Source organism: Gracilinanus agilis, chromosome 6, assembly GCF_016433145.1.
Source record: "Gracilinanus agilis isolate LMUSP501 chromosome 6, AgileGrace, whole genome shotgun sequence".
NCBI lineage: Eukaryota > Metazoa > Chordata > Mammalia > Didelphimorphia > Didelphidae > Gracilinanus > Gracilinanus agilis.
This window is the reverse complement of record NC_058135.1, coordinates 105,993,884-106,016,763: the sequence shown is the minus strand read 5'-3', so window position 1 is coordinate 106,016,763 and position 22,880 is coordinate 105,993,884.

Genomic DNA, 22,880 nt, shown 5'->3' with positions numbered 1-22,880 from the left:
TAAGATTATCTGTTTCCCTTTTTTGCTGCTCTATTGCCATGGATATTATAGAAGCAAACGGAGTCTATAGGGAACCAAGGACTTTAAAATTTTTTTCCTCTCATGGATTCTCATAGCCAAAGAATGCATCACCTTATGACTGAACTACTAGAGTGGGTCGCTCCAAATTTAGCTAGGCTAGCCCTTGGACAGCAGACACAAATGACTTTTATACCCATTGACTAGCACAATGTCTGGCACAAGGTGATAATAATAGGTAATATTTATATAGAACTTACAATATACCAGGAATAGTGCTAAGCGCTTTGCCAACATTATCTCATTTGATCCTTACTACAACCCTGAGAGGAGATGCTATTATTATCCCCATTTTACAAATGAAGAAACTGAGGCAGAGAGTAATTAAGTGGCTTTCCCATGGCCACACACCTAGTAAGTGTCCAAGACTGGATTGGAACTCGAAGCCTGATGCTCTATCCATTGCATCACCTAAGTAGGCATTTGCTTGTCCAGTAATTGATTCTTGCTGTCAAATAATCCTTGGAACTCAATACTAGGACCTCAGAGTAAAAGGTTATGAATAATTTAGTGACTTTATATAGCAAGCAAGTTTTTTCTAGATTAACTCTCCAAACTGTAATTTACATCCCTGGAGGAGATTTAATAATAATAACATCTAGTATTTATATAGCACTTTAAGGTTTTAAAATGACCCTGTGAGGAGAGCACTCTCATTATCCTCATTTTATAGATGAGTAAACTAAGACAAACAGTGACTTATCCACAGGCACACAGTGCCTGCCTCTGGATTTGAAAGCAACTCTTCCTGGTTCCAAATCCTGCTCTTAATCCACTGAGCCACCTTGTCATTTGACTACTCTGCTAATAGTTCTTGGAGTAACTGACTGCTGAGGGTAGCTTCCAGGTGTAATTGCTCATAATTTCCTCACCAGAGTACTTCTAATCTAATTAGTTGATATCAATTAGCCATGCAGATTTAATTAGAAATAGGTATTTTCTAAGGTAGTGTAGTAAACAGCATTTGGTATAAAAATCCCCCAAACTGGAGGCATTCCCTCTCTTTAGTTGGCTTAAGACTTAGAAAGTACATATGACAAAGGGACACTTTACATTTCCTGATCACCTGAAGACCTCTTTCACCTTTTGTGAAGTCCCCACAAAGTTTCCCCTAGACAAGGCTTTCTGCTGGGCTCCCCAAGCTGCCTTTCCTCAGTAGGTTAAGTTTGTCCTATGTTCTCTGGGCAGACTCTTGACTCAGACATTCTGCTAAAGGGCCAATGATCAATCTAAATCTTTCAGTCTTTGGAAGTTCAGGTAGGAAGTGTCCGAGGCCAATTTCGAACTGCTGAAGATGAGTCTTCCAGAGTCTTAAGCCCAGTGTTCTATCTGCTTTTGCCACCTAGTAAATATTCTACTCCTTCTCCTCTTCATTAACTAGGTCATTTTCATTTAGATTAATGACTTTGACTGACTGATTAATTAATTGATTTAATACATGATTAAGGTAGCCACTTTTATTGGGAAGGGTATTTGATTAATTAAATCAGCCCTGACCCTTACACTTGTATTCTGAACTTCTTTTCTAGAATAATTGGATCAAAACATAAGCTCACCACCATCATATCTCTTCCTTCTCACTCCCCCTCACACATAGAATCCCTCACCAGATTTTATGGATTCTATCTCCACAACATCTCTTAGACCTCTTTCTTTCTTCCTACTCACACCACAGTATTATTTCTCTCCTGGATTATTGAAATAGCTTCTTGATTGGTCTCTGTCTTTTCAGTCTCTCCTTTCTCTAGTCCATTCCTAAAGCATGGATTTGAACTTCTCACTTCCCTGTTTCACAAACTTCAGGGATGCTGAATGCTTAGGATCAAATGCAAACTTCTCTATTTTAAATCCTCCACAGGCTAGCATCATCCTTTCTTTCCCTGCTAGCAACACACTCTTCGCTCTCTCTGTTCTAGCCCAATTGTTATACTTTATACTTTTTGTAAGTATTTTGACCCCACTTCCAAGCATTTGCATAGACCAGTGGTATCAAGCTCAGATAAAAAGGGGGTGACTAAATTGTATATAAGTATCCCTGGGGGCTGACTATTCACCTGGAAAACCATATGCTTATTTATTTTTTTTTATTAATACATCAACACAAACTCAGATAGGAATTAAAAATAACTAATGTAAATGTATTGTTATTATGAATTTGACAACTGATTTTCAATATCTCTCTATATATATTTATGATACATATGCATACAAATCAGATTGCTGTTCCTCCTTCCTTTTTCAAAGAGGAAGAATGATACCATGGGGTGATGTATTCTGCCAGAAATCTTCACATGCTTGTGTTAGACAACCCCTCAACTCAGAGAAGAGTCTGAGACCTCTCAGTTACCCTCATTCTAGTTTATCCCCTTTGTCCATTTACCTGGGTGTAGACACTGTGCTTTCTAAAACTCTAAAACTTCTTGAAGCTGCAGGTGAGAATTTAGTGAAAAGCAGACACCAAAGGTGGATGAGCAGCCCTAAAAGAGTTTGGGAAACCATTATACTGGAGATGTTAGTCCTCCCAGAAGACCCAATACACACCACAAATCAGGTAGGAACTAGTTAAAGATAAAAAGCATAAAATTTTATGTTATAATATCCAATAAATTCAAAATCATTACAATACATATCACTGCAATAAGATTCAAAATTTATTTAATATTGTTATCTAGAAACTTGGCATCTTTTGCCAAGAAAGTATTTTATCAATATCAAGTAAAATCTTTTGTGATAATGCAGCTTTCAGTATAGATAATAAATATTCATTTGTTCATTTCACTCTATGTGAAGTTTTAATAATAGTTGTCAGGAATGAAAATACCTGCTAGCATAGAGATATCCTACCAAACATTGCTAAGATTCTTGCACCAAATATGTGCATTTGACAAAATGTTATGGCAAGAAAGAATAAAAATATGGAGCACTAACATAACATCATCATAGATTTCTCTTAGTATTGTGTTATGCTGATTTTCAATGAGTTTCATTTGAATGCTACTTTTTACTCTCTTAACATTAAAAGAAAATGGAGGGCCAAATAGTAAAGAAATTATTTTCACACATTTTGAATCATTCAAAACACTTTTCAAATTCAAATTGTAATTTCTTTCTTTTTTTTTTAAAAAAAGGCTCTTACCATTTGTCTTAGAATTGATACTAAGTATCAGTTCCAAGACAGAAGCTCAGTAAAGGCAAAGCAGTTGGGTTTAAGTGATTTACTCAGGGTCACACAGCTATGAAGGGTCTAAAGTCATTTGAATCCAGGACCTCCCATCTCTATACTTGGCTTTCTATCCACTGAGTCACCTAGCTACCCCTCATATAATAATTTCTGGATACTTGAGGCATACTTGCTGAAACTGCAAGAGCCAAATGACTTTTTAAAAAAACTTAAATTAATTTTTTGTTACATTTTAAGTTCTTAGTTGTTTCTTCTCCCTCCCCTTCTGTCCTCAATAGAAAAGGCTATGATTTAACAAACAGAAATACTATATAGAATTATCCCTCCCACATCCCTGGGGTTAGGGGCAGAGTGTCCTCCCCTCCTACCCCTCAATGTGGAAAATCTACATAAAATTTTTGGCCTACCCTTCCTACCATAGAAGTCTGATTTTTTTCTTTTATTTTATGGGTTTTTTACTGTACCTTATTGTAAAATTCAGGTTAAGTATTTGGTCCTAGGCTATATGTAGGCCAACCTTAGGTAAAAATGACTTTTTAGACTATTTTTGTATCATGTGCTGGTAGCTTCTTCAGAACAAATTTTGGTATCTGCTGGTGATGGAATACTATTGCGCTCAAAGGAATAACAACCTGGAGGAATTCTATGTGAACTGGAACGACCTCCAGGAACTGATGCAGAATGAAAGGAGCAGAACCAGGAGAACATTGTACACAGAGACTGATACACTGTAGTAAAATCAAATGTAATGGACTCCTGTACTAGCAGCAATGCAATGACCCAGGACAATGCTTAGGGACTTATGAGAAAGAAAATTATCCAGATCCAGAGAAAGAACTGTGAGAGTAGAAACAGAGAAGGAAAAACAACTGCTTTAATACATGGGTTGAGGGGGATATTATTAGGGATGTAGACACTAAACAATAACTCTAGTCCAACTATCAATAATATAGAAATAGGTCTTGATCAATGATACATGTAAAACCTAGTGGAATTGCATGTCGACTATGGAGGGTGAGGGGTGTGGAGGGTTTGAGGAAAGGAAAAGAATATAAATCATGTAGCCATGGGAAAATATTCTAAATAAAAATCAAATTAATTTTAAAAATTCTCCCAAAATTCCCACTTAATTTCTTATGCCAAGTGGAGACAAATTGAAACCACAGTGAGGAAAGTGGCAATGTGGTAGGGATACCTGTATATATGTATGTATGTATGTATGTAACACTATACCATGCATACACTATTTATCAGTTCTTTCTCTGGTGGTAGACTTTCATAGTTATTGTTCAAACGATAGTCTCTTGGCGTATACAATGTTCTCTTGATTCTACTCATTTTGCTTTTTATTATTTCATAGAAATCTTTCCATGTCTTTCTAAAATCAACTTGCTCATTGTTTCTTACAATACAGTAGTATTCTATCACAATCATATGTCACAACTTGTTCAGCCATTCCTAAATTCATGGTTATCCTTTCAATTTGCATTTCTTTGCCACCCACAGAGTTGCTATAAATATTTTAGAACATATAGGTTCTTTTCCTTTTTCTCTCTTCACCTTGGGAAAAAGACAACAGTAATATTGCTAGGTCAAAGACTATACCCAGTTATATCACTTTTTTGGCATAATTCCAAATTGCTTTCTAAAATGATTAGATCAATTCACAGTTCCATTCTCAATGTATTAGTGTCCCGTTTTTCCACATCCCCTCCAACATTTGTTATTTCCCCTTGCTATCATTTTAGTCAATCTGATGGGTGTGAGTTGTTCTAATTTAACTTTTTCTAATCAATAAGGATTTAGAGCATTTTATATGAATATATATATATAGCTTTGATTTCTCTATCCAAAAACTGCCTGTTCATATCCTATCAATTGGGGAATGTTCATATTCTTATAAACTTAATGAAGTTCTATGCATACTTGAGATATTCAACTTTTTCTTTAGAAATTGTCTACAAATTTTTCCCCTTGATTTTTTCTGCTTTTCTTCTAATCTTAGCTACATTGGTTTTATTTTATTTTATTTTTAGAAAAATTTTCCATAGTTACATAATTCATGTTTTTACTTTACCCTCTACCCCCTCAAACCTCCCCTCCCCCAACCCCACCCTCATAGCTAACTCACATTTCCACTGGTTTTAACATGTGTGGTCAGTTAAGACTTATTTACATATTATTGACAGTTACTTGGTGTGGTCTTTTCAGGTCTACATCCCCAATCATGTCCTCATCAACCCAAGTGTTCAATCAGTTGTTTTCCTTCTGTGTTTCCACTCCTGTAGTTCTTCCTCTGAATGTGGGTAGTGTTCCTTTCCATAAATCCCTCAGAATTGTCTTGGGTCATTGAATTGCTGCTAGTACAGATGTCCATTACATTCAATTTTACCACAGTGTATCAGTCTCTGTGTACAATGTTCTTCTGGTTCTGCTCCTTTCACTCTGCATCAATTCCTGAAGGTCTTTCCAGTTCACATGGAATTCCTCCAGTTTATTATTCCTTTGAGTATAATAGTATTCCATCACCAACATATACCAAAATTTGTTCAGCCATTCCCCAATTGAAGGACATACCCTTGCTTTCTAGTTTTTTGCCACCACAAAGAGCACAGCTATAAAATATTTTTGTGCAAGTCTATTTATCTATGATGTCTTTGGGGTACAATCCCAACAATGGTATGTCTGGATCAAAGGGCAGGCATTCTTTTATCGCTCTTTGGGCATAGTTCCAAATTGCCATCCAGAATGGTTGGATCAGTTCACAACTCCACCAGCAGTGCATTATCGTCCCAATGTTGCCACATCCCTTCCAATATTCATTACTCTCCCCACCATTTGACAAAAACTGCTGGGAAAATTGGAAAACAATAAGGGAGAAATTAGGTTTAGATCAACATCTCACACCATACACCAAGATAATTCAAAATGGGTGAAAGACTTGAATATAAAGAAGGAAACTGTAAGTAAATTAGGTTAACACAGAATAGTATACTTGTCAGATCTCTGGGAAAGGAAAGATTTTAAAACCAAGCAAGAGTTAGAAAAAAATTACAAAATGTAAAATAAATAATTTTGATTATATTAAATTAAAAAGATTTTGTACAAACAAAAACAATGCAACCAAAATCAGAAGGGAAACAACAAATTGGGAAAAAATCTTTATAACGAAAAATTCTGACAGAGGCCTAATTACTCAAATATACAAGAAGCTAAATCAATTGTATAAAAAAAATCAAGCCATTCCCCAATTGATAAATGGGCAAGGGACATGAATAGGCAATTTTCAGATAAAGAAATAAAAAGTATCAATAGGCACATGAGAAAGTGTTCTAAATCTCTAATAATTAGAGAAATGGAAATGAAAACAACTCTGAGGTACATTGGTTTTATTTATACAACTTCCTTTAGAAATCTAAATGCTATACCATTTTGTGCATAAATGTTTAGTAATGATATTACTTCATTATTTATAGTACCCTTTAGCAAAATGTAATTTCATTTCTTATCTCTTTTAATAAGATCAATTTCTACTTTAGCTTTGTCTGGTATCATGATTGCTACTTCTGCTTTTTTTACTTTAGATGATGCACAATAAATTCTGCTCCAGCCTTTTACCTTTAATCTGTGTGTCATCCTGCCTCATATGTGTTTCTTATAACAACATATCATAGGATTCTGTTTTTTTTAATCCACTCTACTATCTGCCTTTGTTTTATGGGTGAGTTCATCCCATTCACATTCAGCATTATGATTACTAACTATCTACTGCCCTCCATAATATTATCACATTTAGATCCTGCTCTATTCCCTTTCACAATGTTCCTCCTCATCAGTATTTTGCTTTTTGTCACCACTATCTCCACTTCCCTCTCCTTTCAATTATGTCTCACTTCTCTTGTCTTATTCCCCTTCTACTTCTTTGTAGGGTGATAGAATTCTATACCCCACTGAGTATATTTGTTTTTCCCTCTCTGAGCCAGTTACAATGAGAATAAAATTTAAGTATTGCCTGGCACCACCCTTATCCTGCCCTCTCCATAATGATTTTTTCATGCCTCTTTATGTTATATAATTTACCCCATTCTATCTCTCCCTTCTATTTTCTCAGTCCAACCCTCTCACCTCTAGTTTTTTTACATACCTATGCATACATACCATAAATACGTATCATTTCATATCATCACATTTCCATACATATCATATCATCTTATATCATCATATATCCATTATCATAACTAGCTTACTTCCCCATCTTCTTTCTGGGTAAATTCCTGATATCTTTTCTACTACTAAGAGTAATTTTTGAGAATTACATAAATCCTCTTTCCATGCAGACATATAAATATGTTGACCTTGATGAGTCCTTTAAATTTGCACTTTCTTATTTACCTTTTTGAGCTTCTCTTGTGTCTTGTATTTGGACTTCAAGTTTTTTGTTTAGGTCTGGCTTATTCCTCAGGAATGCTTGGACATCTTCTATCTTATTAAATGTCCATTTTTTCCCCCTGAAAGAATATACTCACTTTTGCTGGATAGGTGACTCTGGGTTATAAACCAAATCTTTTGCCTTCCTGAATATCATATTCCATGCCTTTCAGTCATTTAATGTAGAAGCTGCTAGGTCCTGTGTCAACCTGATTGTAGATCCATCGCATTTGAATGGTTTCTTTCTGACTGTTTGAAGAATTTTCCCTATGCTTGGTGGCACTTGAATTTAGCTATTACATTCCTAGAAGTTGTTATTTGAGGATTTCTTTCTGGGAGTGATCTATGAATTCTTCAATTTCAATTTTGTTTTCTTGTTCAGGGATCTCTGGGCATTTTTCTTTGATAATTTCTTGTAATGTGATATACAAGATTTTCTTCTTAATCATAGCTTTCAGGTAGTCCAATAATTCTCTCTTCTAGATCTAATTTATAGGTCAGTTGTTTTTTCAAAATGATATTTCAGGTTTTCCTCTCTCTTTTCATTTCTTTGATTCTGCTTTATTATTTCTTGGTTTCTCATGAAATCATTAGTTTCCAGACGGTCAATTCTGATTTTTAAGATCTGATTTTCCTCTGTCAGTTTTTGGTTCTCCTTTTTCAATTGGCCCATTTTGTGTTGTATCCCTTTCATTTCTCCTTGCATCCCTTTCATTTCTCTTTCCCTCTTTTCTTTTGCCTCTCTTAATTGGTTTTTGAAGTCCTTTTTGAGTTCTTCCAGAATTGGTGTCCAATCCATATTTTTTTTGGACTTTGGGTATATTTCCTTTGCTTTCACTGTCCCCTTCTGTGTCTGCACCTTGCTCTTCATTTCCATAAAAATTCTTTACACTTAGGGTTAGGTACTTTTTTTGTTGTTGTTTGCTCATTTTTCTTATCTAATTATAGATAGACCTGGGGGATGATGTGATGGTCTGAGAGTTTTGAGAGCCCAGTCCCCTTCTTTATTCAATTGAGTGGAGATGGCATTGCTTAAAGACTTGCCTCAGGCTTAGGTGTAAGCTTTTGATCTCACTCTGATCTTGATCAGGTCAGGGGTTGACTTGTGTACTAGATAAAATCAGGCACACCCTTAATTGTCCTGTCTTGGAGCTCTGCCCTGAGCTTTAGGCAAAAAAATCAGTACTTAGTACTAGTACTTTCAGCCACCCCAAAGTGTGAACTAAGTCCCTATCCCAAGCCCAGACTAGAATTCCTTGGACTGAGACTCAGGACTTCTCCACAGGTTTGAAATTTCAAGGGGTATGATTTGGTTTTTACCACTATTTGCCCAGGCAGGATCTCAGGGTCCAGATGATTGGCTTGGGCTTAAATTCTGAACCTAAGAGAGCAGATATGGGGTGGGGGTGTGTGGCTTGCTCTTGGCTTGCTCTTCCCTTCTTGCTACAGTTTCTTGCTGGCTCTGCTTTCCTCTCACCCGAATGTCCCAGACTTTGTCTACCTTTTGGGTTTTTCTTTCCTTAAAAGTTGTTTCACTCTGTCTCCTTATTGGTTCATTTTGTATCTATATTTTAATCTTGGCCAGAGAGGATTCTCATGGTGGCACAGGGCTGCTCTGCATTACTCAGCCATCTTGGCTCCATCCTATGCAAATCCTTTTTTTTTAATTTTTTTTTAAATTTTTAAATGTAGCATAATCAAAATTACCTATCTTATCTCATCATACTCTATCTTTTATTTATTTATAAATTTTTCTCTCCCTAAATTTGAGAACGTTCCATGTTCTCATTTTTCTTTTTTTTTTGTCTTAAATTTTTTTATTTAATAATTAATTTAGATAATTTTTCCATGGTTACATGATTCACGTTCTTTCTCTCCCCTCCTCCAACCCCCCTTCCCGTAGACAACATGCAATTCCACTGGGTTTTACATGTGTCATTAGTCAAGACCTATTTCCATATTATTAAAATTTGCATTAGGGTGATTATTTGGAGACTACATCTGCAAACATATTCCCATCAACCCATGTGATCAAGCAGTTGTTTTTCTCCTGTGTTTCTATTCCCATAGTTCTTTCCCTGGAAGTGGATAGCATTCTTTCTCTTAAGTCCCTCAGAATTGTCCTGGATTGTTGCATTTCTAATTTTCTTATGATTTTCCCTTTTATGTATAGGTCAAGTATCCATTTTGACTGTATCTTGGTAAATAATGTTAGATATTGGTCTATACTTAATTTCTTTATTTTATTAATAATTTTTTATTTTTAGAAAAATTTTCCATGGTTATATAAGTTATGTTTTTACTTTCCTCTTTACCCCCCTCAACTCCCCGCCCCCCTCTGCTGTGGCCAACTCACATTTCCACTGGTTTTATTATGTGTGGTCATTCAAGACTTATTTACACATTATTGATAGTTACATGGGTGTGGTCTTTTCAGGTCTACATCCCCAATCATGTCCTCATCAACCCAAGTGTCCAAGCAGTTGTTTTTCTTCTGTGTTTCCACTCCTGTAGTTCTTCCTCTGAATGTGGGTAGTGTTCCTTTCCATAAATCCCTCAGAATTGTCTTGGGTCATTCTATTGCTGCTAGTAGAGATGTCCATTACATTCAATTTTACCACAGTATATCAGTCTCTGTGTACAATGTTCTTCTGGCTCTGCTCCTTTCACTCTGCATCAATTCCTGGACATCTTTCCAGTTCACATGGAATTCCTCCAGTTTATTATTCCTTTGAGCACAATAGTATTTCATCACCAACATATACCAAAATTTTTTCATCCATTCCCCAATTGAAGGGCATACCCTTGCTTTTCAGTTTTTTGCCACCACAAAGAGGGCAGCTATAAATATTTTTGTGCAAGTCTGTATATCTATGATCTCTTTGGGGTACAATCCCAGCAATGGTATGTCTGGATCAAACGCCAGGAATTCTTTTATCGCTCTTTGGGCATAGTTCCAAATTGCCATTCAGAATGGTTGGATCAGTTCACAACTCCACCAGCAGTGCATTAACATCCCAATGTTGCCACATCCCCTCCAACATTCATTATTGTCCCCTGCTATCATTTTAGCCATTATGTTAGGCATGAGGTGGTACCTAAGAGTTGTTTTGATTTGCATTTCTTCAATTATTAGAGATTTAGAACACTTTCTCATGTGCTCATTGATGCTTTTTATTTTTTATCTGAAAATTTACTTCATGTCCCTTGCCCATTTATCAATTGGGGAATGGCTTGATTTTTTATACAATTGATTAAGTTCCTTGTATATTTGAGTAATTAGACCTCTGTCAGAATATTTTGTTATAAAGACTTTTTCCCAGTTTGTTGTTTCCCTTCTGATTTTGGTTACATTGTTTTTCTTTGTACAAAAACTTTCTAATTTAATATAATCAAAATTATTTATTTTACATTTTGTAATTTTCTCTAACTCTTGCTTCGTTTTAAAATCTTTCCTTTCCCAGAGATCTGACAAGTATACTATTTTGTGTTCACTTAACTTATTTGTAGTTTCCCTCTTTATATTCAAGTCATTCACCCATTCTGAATTTATCTTGGTGTAGGGAGTGAGATGTTGATCTAAACCTAATGTCTCCCATATTGTTTTCCAAATTTCCCAGCAGTTTTTGTCAAATAGTGAATTTTTGTCCCAAAAGTTGGGCTCTTTGGGTTTATCATATACTGTCTTGCTGACATCATTAACCCCAAGTCTATTCCACTGATCCTCCCTTCTATCTCTTAGCCAGTACCATATTGTTTTTATGACCGCTGCTTTATAGTATAGCTTAATATCTGGTACTGCTAAGCCACCTTCCTTCACGTTTTTTTTTTCATTATTTCCCTTGATATTCTTGATCTTTTGTTCTTCCAAATAAACTGTTATAGTTTTTTCTAATGTAGTAAAAAAGAGTGTTGGTAGTTTGATAGGAATGGCACTAAATAAGTAAATTAATTTGGGTAGAATGTTCATTTTTATTATGTTAGCTCGTCCTACCCATGAGTACTCAATGTTTTTCCAATTGTTTAGATCTAGTTTTACTTTTTTGGAAAGTGTTTTGTAGTTATGCTAGTATAATTCCTGTGTTTGTTTTGGTTGATAGATTCCTAAGTATTTTATATTGTCTAGGGTAATTTTAAATTGTGTTTCCCTTTCTACCTCTTGCTGCTGTGATGTGTTGGAAATATGTAGAAATGCTGATGATTTATGTGCATTTATTTTGTATCCTGCAACTTTGCTAAAGTTGCTGATTATTTCTACTAGCTTTTTAGTTGATTCTCTAGGATTTTTTAAGTATACCATCATATCATTTGCAAAGAGTGATGGCTTAGTCTCCTCCTTGCCTAATTTAATACCTTCAATTTCTTTTTCTTCTCTAATTGCTACTGCTAGTGTTTCTAGTACAATATTAAATAAAAGAGGTGATAATGGGCATCCTTGTTTCACTCCTGATCTTATTGGAAAGGCTTCTAATTTATCCCCATTGCATATGATGCTTGTTGATGGTTTAAGATATATACTGTTTATTATTTTTAGGAAAGAACCTTCTATTCCTAAACTTTCTAGTGTTTTCAGTAGGAATTGGTGTTGTATTTTGTCAAAGGCGTTTTCAGTATCTATTGAGATAATCATGTGGTTTTTGTTGGTTTGCTTGTTGATATGGTCAATCATGTGGATGGTTTTCCTAATATTGAACCATACTTGCATTCCTGGTATAAATCCAACCTTATCATGATGAATAATCCTCTTGATCACTTGCTGGAGTCTTTTTGCCAGTATTCTATTTAAGATTTTTGTATCTATATTCATTAAGGAGATTGGTCTATAATTTTCTTTCTCTGTTTTTGATCTGCCTGGCTTTGGAATCAGTACTATATTTGTGTCATAAGAGGAGTTTAGTAAGACTCCTTCTTTGCTTATTATATCAAATAATTTGTATAGTGTTGTTATTAATTGTTCTTTGAATGTTTGATAGAATTCACATGTGAATACATCAGGCCCTGGCGATTTTTTCTTAGGAAGTTCTTTAATGGCCTGTTCAATTTCTTTTTCTGATATTGGATTATTTAAATTTTCTATTTCTTCTGCTTTTAATCTAGGCAATTTATATTTTTGCAAATATTCATCCATATCACCTAGATTACTAAATTTATTGCTATATAATTGGGCAAAATAGTTTTTAATGATTGCCTTAACTTCCTCTTCATTAGAGGTGAGGTCTCCTTTTTCATCTTTGATACTATTAATTTGGTTTTATTCTTTTCTTTTTTTAATTAGATTAACCAGTACTTTGTCTATTTTATGTTTTTTCAAAATACCAGCTTCTAGTCTTATTTATTAATTTAATAGTTCTTTTACTTTCAATTTTATTAATTTCTCCTTTGATTTTTAGGATTTCTAATTTAGTTTTCATCTGAGGATTTTTAATTTTTCATTTCCTAGTTTTTTAAGTTGCATGCCCAATTGATTAACCTCTGCCCTCCCTAATTTGTTAGTATATGCACTCAGTAATATCAATTTTCCCCTTAGAACTGCTTTGGCTGCATCCCATAAGTTTGGGTAAGATGTCTCATCATTGTCATTGTCTTCAATGTAATTATTAATTGTTTCTGTGATTTGTTCTTTCACTAAATTATTTTGGAGAATCATATTATCTAATTTCCAATTAGTTTTTGGTTTGCCTCTCCATGTATTCTTACTAATAACTATTTTTATTGCATTATGATCTGAGAAGTTTACATTTATTATTTCTGCTTTTTTTGCATTTGTTTGCCATGTTTCTGTTCCCTATTATATGGTCTATCTTTGTGAATGTTCCATGTGCTGCTGAAAAGAAGGTGTATTCCTTTTTGTCTCTATTTATCTTTCCCCAAATATCTATTAACTCCAATTTTCTAGGGTTTCATTCACCTCTCTTATCTCTTTCTTATTTATTTTTTGGTTTGACTTATCTAGATCTGATAGGGGAAGGTTCAGGTCCCCCACTAGTGTGGTTTTGCTATCTATTTCATCCTTGAGCTCCACTAGCTTCTCCTTTAGAAATTTAGAAGCTATTCCGTTTGGTGCATACATATTGAGTACTGATATTTCTTCATTGTTTATACTGCCTTTTATTAGGATGTAGTAACCTTCCCTATCTCTTTTAACCTTATCTATTTTTACTTTGGCTCTGTCAGAGATCATAATAGCCACCCCTGCCTTCTTTTTCTCATTTGAAGCCCAAAAGATTTTGCTCCATCCTCTCATTTTCATTCTATGTCTGCCTATCTGTCTGATGTGTGTTTCTTGTAAACAACATATGGTTGGGTTTTGATTTTTAATCCACTTTGCTATTTGCTTCTGTTTTATGGGTGAGTTCATCCCATTCACATTCAGAGTTATAATTATTAACTCTGCATCCCCAGACATTTTGATGCTCTCTCCTAGTCCTGTCCTTTCTTCTTTCACTATTTCCTTCTATACCAGTGTTTTATTTTTAATCAGTTCTTATAATCCCCTTCCTTGTTGTACTTCCCTTTCTCCCCCACCCCCTTCTTATTCCCCTCTTATTGTTCTTTAAAGCCATGTGGTGCTCCCCCACCCCAGCCCTCTCCCTCCCTAGTATTGCTTCTCTCCCTACCAGTCTCTTTGTTATCCTTCTACTTCTCTATAGGGCATGAATCAATTTTCTGCCCCTATGGATCTGATTGTTCTTCTCTAAGTTGATTTCAATTGTATTGAATATTCCCTCTCTCTAACCTCTTTACCCTTACAGTGTATTGTTATTTTTCCCTGTTGATCCCACGTGCTTCTTTATGGAATATAAATTTATTTCTTTTTGTTTGCTTTACTTTTTTTCTTATTATCTTCCCCCCCCAGTTTTGTATATATTTATACATACATACATACATGCATACATACATGTATACATACATACATATATATATATTTATATATCTTGACATTTCATCCTATATAGTTTGTTCCTATTCCCTCTATGTAAACTTCTTCTAGTTACCCTGTTGGTAATAATAATTTTTAATATTTGCCAATACCTTCTTTTCTTCTTGGAATATAAATTGATTGAACTTGTTGTGTCCCTTAAAGAAAATAATTTTTTTCCTCCACCCCCCATTCTCTTAATTACCTTATGTTGATTCTCTTGAGTTCTGGGTTTGGGCGGCAAACGCTCTGTTTAAGTCCGGTTTTTTCTTGATAAATGTTTGGAAGTCCTCAATTTTATTGAATGACCATACTTTCCCCTGCAATAATATAGTTAGTCTTGCTGGATAGTTGATTCTTGGTCGTAGACCCAGTTCTCTTGCTTTCCTGAATATTGTGTTCCATGACTTCCAGTCCTTCAATGTAGATGCAGCCAGATCCTGTGTTATCCTAACTGTGGTTCCCTGATATCTGAATGACTTCTTTTTGTCAGCTTGTAATATTTTTTCCTTGGTCTGGTAGTTTTTAAATTTGGCTATAATATTACTGGAAGTTGTCAGTTGTAGATTAAATGTAGGAGGTGATCTGTGGATCCTGTCCATTTCCACTTTCCCCTCTTGTTCAAGAATTTCTGGGCAATTTTCTCTGATAATTTCTTGTAAAATGCTATCTAAACTTTTTCTTTTATCATGATTTTCTGGTAAACCAATAATTCTTAAGTTGTCTCTTCTAGCTCTGTTCTCCAGATCTTTGGTTGAATCAATGAGGTGTTTCATATTCTCCTCAAATTTTTCATTTTTTAAATTTTGTTTAATATATTCTTGCTGCCTTGTGAAGTCATTTTCTTCTAGTTGTTGAGTTCTGTTTTTTAAAGACTGAATTTCATCCCTTGCTTTTTGGTCATCCTTCTCTTTCTGGTCTGTTTTTCTTTGTAGATCATCTTTTGCCTTTTTTGCTTCATTTTCAAGCTGGCCAATTCTGGCTTTTAAGACTTTATTTTCTTGTTTTAGCTTATGTATTTCCTTTTTCAAATTGTCTTCAGCCTCTCTTGATTGTTTTTTGAGTTCCTGGAGTTCTTGACTTAATTGAGTTTTAAATTCTTGAGTTAATTGAATTTTGAGATCTTCCAAAGCCTGTGTCCAGTTCCCTGGAACTGCTTCCTCTTCTTCTATTTCTGTTTCATTTGCTCCCTTTTCACTTTCTTGAAAGAAGCTGTCAATTGTCATTTCTTTTCTCTTTTTCTGTTGCTTACTCATGGTTTTTTTTCCCCTTCCTTGTTCTGCTAGTTTGAGGAGATGTATTTAATGATCTTTGATGAAAGATCTTCCCCCCAGGGGCAAAGGTTTGTAGTTACTTTCCTGCCCTCTGAAGACTTCTTGTCTGTCCAATTGTTGGGATTAATCCTGTATTGATTGGATTAATCTGCCCTGAGGCTAAAACCTCAAAACCTGGAGGGGAGGGAAAAACAAACAAACAAACAAAAACACCAAAGAGGTGGGGTGACAAGAAGGAGAGTTACTGAGGTATCACCTCACACCTAGCAGATTGGCTAAAATGACAACAGGGGAGAGTAATGAGCATTGGAGGGGATGTGGCAAAATTGGGGCATTAATGCATTGCTGGTGGAGTTGTGAACTGATCCAACCATTCTGGATGGCAACTTGGAACTATGCTCAAAGGGCTTTAAAAGACTACCTGCCTTTTGATCCAGCCATAGCACTGCTTGATTTATACCCCAAAGAGATAATAAGGAAAAAGACTTGTACAAAAAATATTTATAGCCGTGCTCTTTGTGGTGGCAAAAAAAATTGGAAAATGAGGGAATGTCCTTTGATTGGGGAATGGCTGAACAAATTGTGGTGTCTGTTGGTAATGGAATACTATTATGCTCAAAGGAATAAAGAACTAGAGGAATTCCATGTGAACTCAAATGACCTTCAGGAACAGATGTAGAATGAAAGGAGTAGAACCAGGAGAACATTATACACAGAGATTGATACACTGTGGCACAATTAAACATAATGGACTTTTCTACTAACAGCAATGTAAGTATCCAAAGCAAGGCTGAGGGACTTATGAGAAAGAAAACTAGCCACATTCAGAGGAAGAACTGTGGGAGGAGAAATACAGAAGAAAAACAACTGCTTGAACACATGGGTTAATGGGGATATTAATGGGGATGTAGACACTAAAGGATAATGCTAGTCCAATTATCAATAATATGGAATTAGGTCTTGATCAATGATACACGTAAAACCCAGTGGAATTATGCATCGGCTAAGGGGGGTTAGGGGGAGAGGAAAAGAACAAATATGTGACTATGGGAAAATATTCAAAATAAAAACAAAAAAATGAAAAAATGTATTTCTTATAAAGAACATAATGCTGGATTCTGATTTTCCATTCATTTTTCTATTTCCTTTATATAGGTGAGTTCATCCCATTCATGTTCAAAATTATAATTACTCGTTGAATATTTCCCTCTATCCTATTTTTCTCACTGTTTTCCTTCTCTCTCTTTCTTTTTACCCTATTCCTCACTCAGAAATTGTATTTACTTCTAACTACTGCCTTATTAATACACAGCCCCTCTAAGAGTCCCTCTCTTATCCTTTCCCCTTGCCAACCTTGTTCTAAATCAATCCACCCTTTTAAAGGTCCCTCCTTTATCCTCTCCCATTGCACTCCTGTTTCTTAATTTTCCTACCATTCTAAGAGTCTCTCTCTTATCTTATCCCCTTCTCCTCTTATTCTTAATTTACATATCCTTTTGAGCCCCTCCCTTATCTTATCCTCTTGCCTTCCTATTTCCCCGTAACTTAAGAAGACTTTATATAGTGCTAGAGGTACATACTATTGCCTCTTTAACCAACTTCTGATGAGAATAAGGTCCTAGCACTATCAACCTTCCACCCTTTCCTCTCTCCCACTGTAACAGATCTTCAATTCATACCTCTTTTGTATTAAATAATTCTTCTATTTTACTTCTCCCTACCCAATGTTTTTTTTTTTAAGGTCATCCCATCATACTCAACTCAATCCCAAATCTTCTATATTTGTGGGCTCTTCAAACTACCCTAGTAATGATATAATTCTTAAGAGTTGCAAATGCTTTCTCATATAAGAAATAAAGTTTGATCCTATTAAATTTTTATAATAATTATTATAATAATCCTTTCATATTTACCTTCTTATGTTTTTCCTGATTCTTGTTGGTTAAATTTTCAATTCAGTTCTGGTCTTTTCCTCAAAAGTATCTAAGAGTCCCTGAATTAATAAAATAGACACACCTCATGTGCAAACACACACATACACACACACACACACACACACACACACACACACACACTTTCCTTACAGGATTACACTCAACTTTGCCAAGTAGATTATTCTTGGTTGCAAACCCAGCTCTTTTGTTCTTTACACTATCATGTTCCATGCCCTACAATCTTTTAATGTAAAAGCTGCTAAATCTTTTATTATCAAAACTGTAACTTCACAATGTTTTTATTGCTTCTTTCTAGTCACTTATAGTATTTTCTCCCTAACCTGGGAGTTTCAAAACTTAGCTATAATGTTCTTTTGAGTTTTCATCTTGAGATCTCCTTCAGATGGTAACAGGTTCATTTTTTCAAGTTCTATTTTGTACTCTGATGCTTATGGGCAATTTTCCTTAGTAATTATTAAAAGTATAATATCTAGACCCTATATTTTTTATCATAACTTTCAGGTAGGCCAACTGCAACATGGAATATGGCAGGGTGGAATTCCTGCAAGATACAGGGTCAAGCCTTACCCAGAATTCCAGGGTACCCCCTGGTTTGAAAGCAAACAGTTGATTCCTGGGGGTTAAAGTGAGCAGGTTTGCTTGCTGTTCCCAGTGTGGGATTGTGGCCTTGGTGACCATAGTGGCAAAAGCCATTTTGGTTTCTTCTCAGGAGTTTGCCTGTCTAGTGGAATTAGACTTTTCTTCAAATAGCATTTTGTTATTCATTTAGTTATTTTAGATATTAGACGTGATTATTATAATATTTGAGGGCCAGTTAGATATTGTGTTAGTTAAAATCACCTGGGGTTCTATTTGGAAGGATTGAACCTCAATATAGTGTTTGACAAACTTCTGTGGACCCATGGGGGTCCTTAAAACTACATTTCCCGTGGTCCAACGGGTTTCATGGGTTTCCTGTTTTGGATGACGTATTAAAGGTGAGGGACTATTTTAAGAAGGGGGTAGTGACTTGGAACTGCCTCTTTAGTTACCTGAGCTTGCGGAGAGAGGAAAGGTAAATGGCGGAGGTGAGGTTGGAATAGGTTTCTTACAGGTGCGTGGTCAGTTTATCTCTATCAGCATGGCTTTTATTAAAATACTATTCTTCCTTTTGATCTCGGCCCTCATCATTTTTAATCATAACAGTTTGGCAAACCAGAAGGTCGAAATTCGAACTCTCAATCTTCCAGATAGCCTAACGATAGCCATGCTTTCTTTTTGGCCTGGCTCAGCTCTTTTGAGCACTTTTTTTTAAAAAGGAAAGTGGCTTTCCTTGCCATGCTTTTGCTGAAAGCAACAGCACATTTTTGCTTCAGGCGGGACTCAGCCAGCCAGTCCAGCCCAAACCACCTTGGGAGGTCAGGCCAGCCGATTCTGGCTTTTGGCTTTAAACTAAAAATGCCGAAGCCCAGCCAGTGTGTCTCTGCCACTGATCTCCTGACTCCTGACCTGATCTCCATTCCTATTGCTTCCTGACTACAAGCCTGCAAGTGTCCCCAACCACTTCTCCGATCCTGCTTCGCTGGTGCTAGTGCTGACCTTCCACTACAACCCTGACCCCTGGCTGCTGCTTTCACTGCCACCCAGTCCTGACTTACCAAGATCTTAGGAAACTTCTTTGGCTGCTGCTAAAGATTTGGTATTGCCCCCCCCCCTCTTGGTAATGGCCTGCATTCTAGCCCTCCATGTGTTTCTCTAAAGACCTAATTTAGGCACCCCCCCACAAGCTTTCCACATGGTATTTTCTACAAAACTGACCTAAGTTTTTCTCTAGCCCTGAGCCCATGACCCGACACCACGTGGACCTAGCGTTTACCCTTAATCGGGCCACATGGCCTATTCACCCCCATACCTGCTCAGAACTTTGAACTGAGAGCAAAGACTGATTATAAAAAAAACTCCTTAAACTCAGCAGAACTCAATCAAAAGAACCTTAAATTGAACCAGGGGTAGACTTTTAAACCTCGGAACTGAATGAGTTTTATTTCTGTTTTAAAGAGGCTGTATCTTACTGTATTTTGCTAATTAGTTTTGTAAATTAATCTTGCTTATTTCGTTGATTTTCCTGTTGCACTGAATCATTTTAAGTTAATGTAGTTTGTGGCTGCTAGATTAATTGTTTGTGATTTTATTGTAACTCCCAAATAATGAGAAAAATCTATTAGAAGTGGTAAGAGGTTTTGACCAGCTTGTTATCTGATACTCATATTACATTTCCTAATTTATTTCAGGTTTCATTTTTACGGTAATCAACAACAATGCTATGTTCTCATACCATTTGAAAGTTACACATTTTTAAGTAATAAATTGTCTTAATTTTGTTCAACTTTGGAGAGTTTGGTGCCTGCCTTGAGATTTAAATTATAATTTTATGAGAGGTCGTTTAAAAATTTACTTTAGATGCCTAGTACCCTTCTGTATAAATGATAGGTTTTTATGAATTTATTTTAAGGAATTGTGGTCTTAAAAGATAAGCTTTATATATTTTTTGTGAAGAATTGTTGTCATATATATATATATATATTTTGATATTAGTCTATGTTTTAGCCTCTTTTGTCAGAGGGATCTAGAATTCTTGAGGATAATTTAGACCAGAAGGTTTTTTTTTTAAATATCAGGTTTTTATATGGAAGCAGTAACAGAATTTGTTGAGAAACCCTTAGCCAAGGTTTAAAAGTTGGAACAAGTATATGATTTTTTGAACATCATTGTTTATTGTTTTAAAATGTGTTATTAGAAATATGGTACTCTATTTGAATGTTCATTGTGAATCTGCTATTTTGTAAAACCCACTTTCTCTCACAGAAAACCTCATTTTTGGATAACAAAACCCTTCTAGTTCTAAGCTATATATATATATTTTTGATTTTTAAAACATTTTTTTAAAGAGCAATTGATTTTTCCTTTTTCTCATCTTGTACTAGAAGTACATATATAATCATTATTTATCCTTTTCTTTTGATTCTACAGTGAAATAAGCTCAATGCAAATACCTTAGCCTGAGCCTGAGACTATGGGATTGTGATTTAATGCCTCTCTGATTCCAGGAGAAGTGCCGAGCCACATGGTCAGAGACTTGACTAAAAGATATGTATGGATGGCGGAGTTCTATGCCAATACTTTAGGGCTTGGAATTGGGGTTTGAGTCCTGGAGTCCCAGTCTTTTCTAAAACTTTAGAGGACGTGGGTCCCCTCAACTTGAATTCCTAGTGAAGCACCTAAGATTGGCTATCATTTAATGGCTCATTCCCTGAGAAGGTGCAGGGAAAAATCGGATCAAAGAAAGGCATTTCCCTTATTCCTCTCTATATATAGAGTAAATGGCAATTTTTTTCTGTAGTCTTGGCCCTAAATGGGTTATAGCATACTGCTTAAATCGCTTTCATTGGGCCTTGAATCAAAGGCCTGTTTATTTCCCCTACATTTTTTGCACATTTTACATTTCATTCACAAGTTAATTTTTTTCTCCTTTTTTTTGAATTTTATTCTTTTAATTTTTTTTATTATTTCTTTTGCCAATTGATTTCATGCACCCCCGTGACTCACTTAGCCATGCATCCTTGGCTGACTTTTTCAGGGGATAATGTGTTAGTTAAATATTTTCCTCAGGGGGGTGTGTGTTAAGTTTTTATAATCATAATGTCTGAACTATAATCTATATTGCAAGTCAATTTTTACTCCTTTCGAAGTAAACTCAGGGGGGGTAATGTTAATTCTCAGAAGGAAATGTATGTTTTATAATCTATAATGTAAAGTTTAAATTCTTTGAAAGTAATTTCAGGATAAGGATTTTGCCCTCTCCCCAGAATTCAGACGACGAACCTATTTGGTGGAGGTACCAAAAGATGCCTGAAGAGCCTTCACTGGATCATGAAGATCCAATTTGAACTTTGGGACGCAGTTGATCTGAACTATGGGGTTGGATGCATTTATTTTGAATGGACAGTTTATGCCAGAAAGGGGGACTGCCCCCTTAATGGTTTTTTGTCAATGTACCGAACATTGGTTTTGTTCTTTCTCCCTTTTATCTCTAAATTATTGTAAACTCTAATTTGATTATATTTTCCTGATCCATTGGGGAGATTTGTCTCCCAAAAGATCACAGGGGGGTAATGTGTTAGTTAAAATCACCTGGGGTTCTATTTGGAAGGATTGAACCTCAATATAGTGTTTGACAAACTTCTGTGGACCCATGGGGGTCCTTAAAACTACATTTCCCGTGGTCCAACGGGTTTCATGGGTTTCCTGTTTTGGATGACGTATTAAAGGTGAGGGACTATTTGGAACTGCCTCTTTAGTTACCTGAGCTTGCGGAGAGAGGAAAGGTAAATGGCGGTGGTGAGGTTGGAATAGGTTTCTTACAGGTGCGTGGTCAGTTTATCTCTATCAGCATGGCTTTTATTAAAATACTATTCTTCCTTTTGATCTCGGCCCTCATCATTTTTAATCATAACAATATAAAGACTGCCACTCCCTCCTGGGGTGGAGGGACAGTTTCTACCTAACAGTTCAGGGCTTCCCAGATCTTATCCAAATCATTGATACCACTTCCCTGCCTTCCCTTCTTTTTTATCAGTATAAACTTCATCTTTTGGGAGCAGTGCCTATTTATTATTCTGTGGATACTTACATCCAACTTCAGCTAAGTTTCCTTCTGCTGTCCAGCCCATACAAGTTAGATTCATCTGTCCCTGATAATTACAAGACATCAAGCTTCTCCTATTGTCCCTCAGTCAAACCTTTAGGGAATATAAATTGAGAAAGTGAACATTATTAGAGATTTGCCTTGCTGAGCCTTGCCAGAAGACATCAGTCCTGGCTCCATTTCCAACTGATTTCCAACTGCTTGGTGGGAGGGATTGAGTAAGGAGTACCTACCCCTCCCTACTCATTCAAGCCTGTGTGTGTGTGGGAGGTGTGAGTCCTGCAGGTTTCTAGTATCAGGCCATCTCTTCAGCTTCTGTAAAGATCTCTGTAAAGATCTCTGTAAAGATCTCTATAAAGAT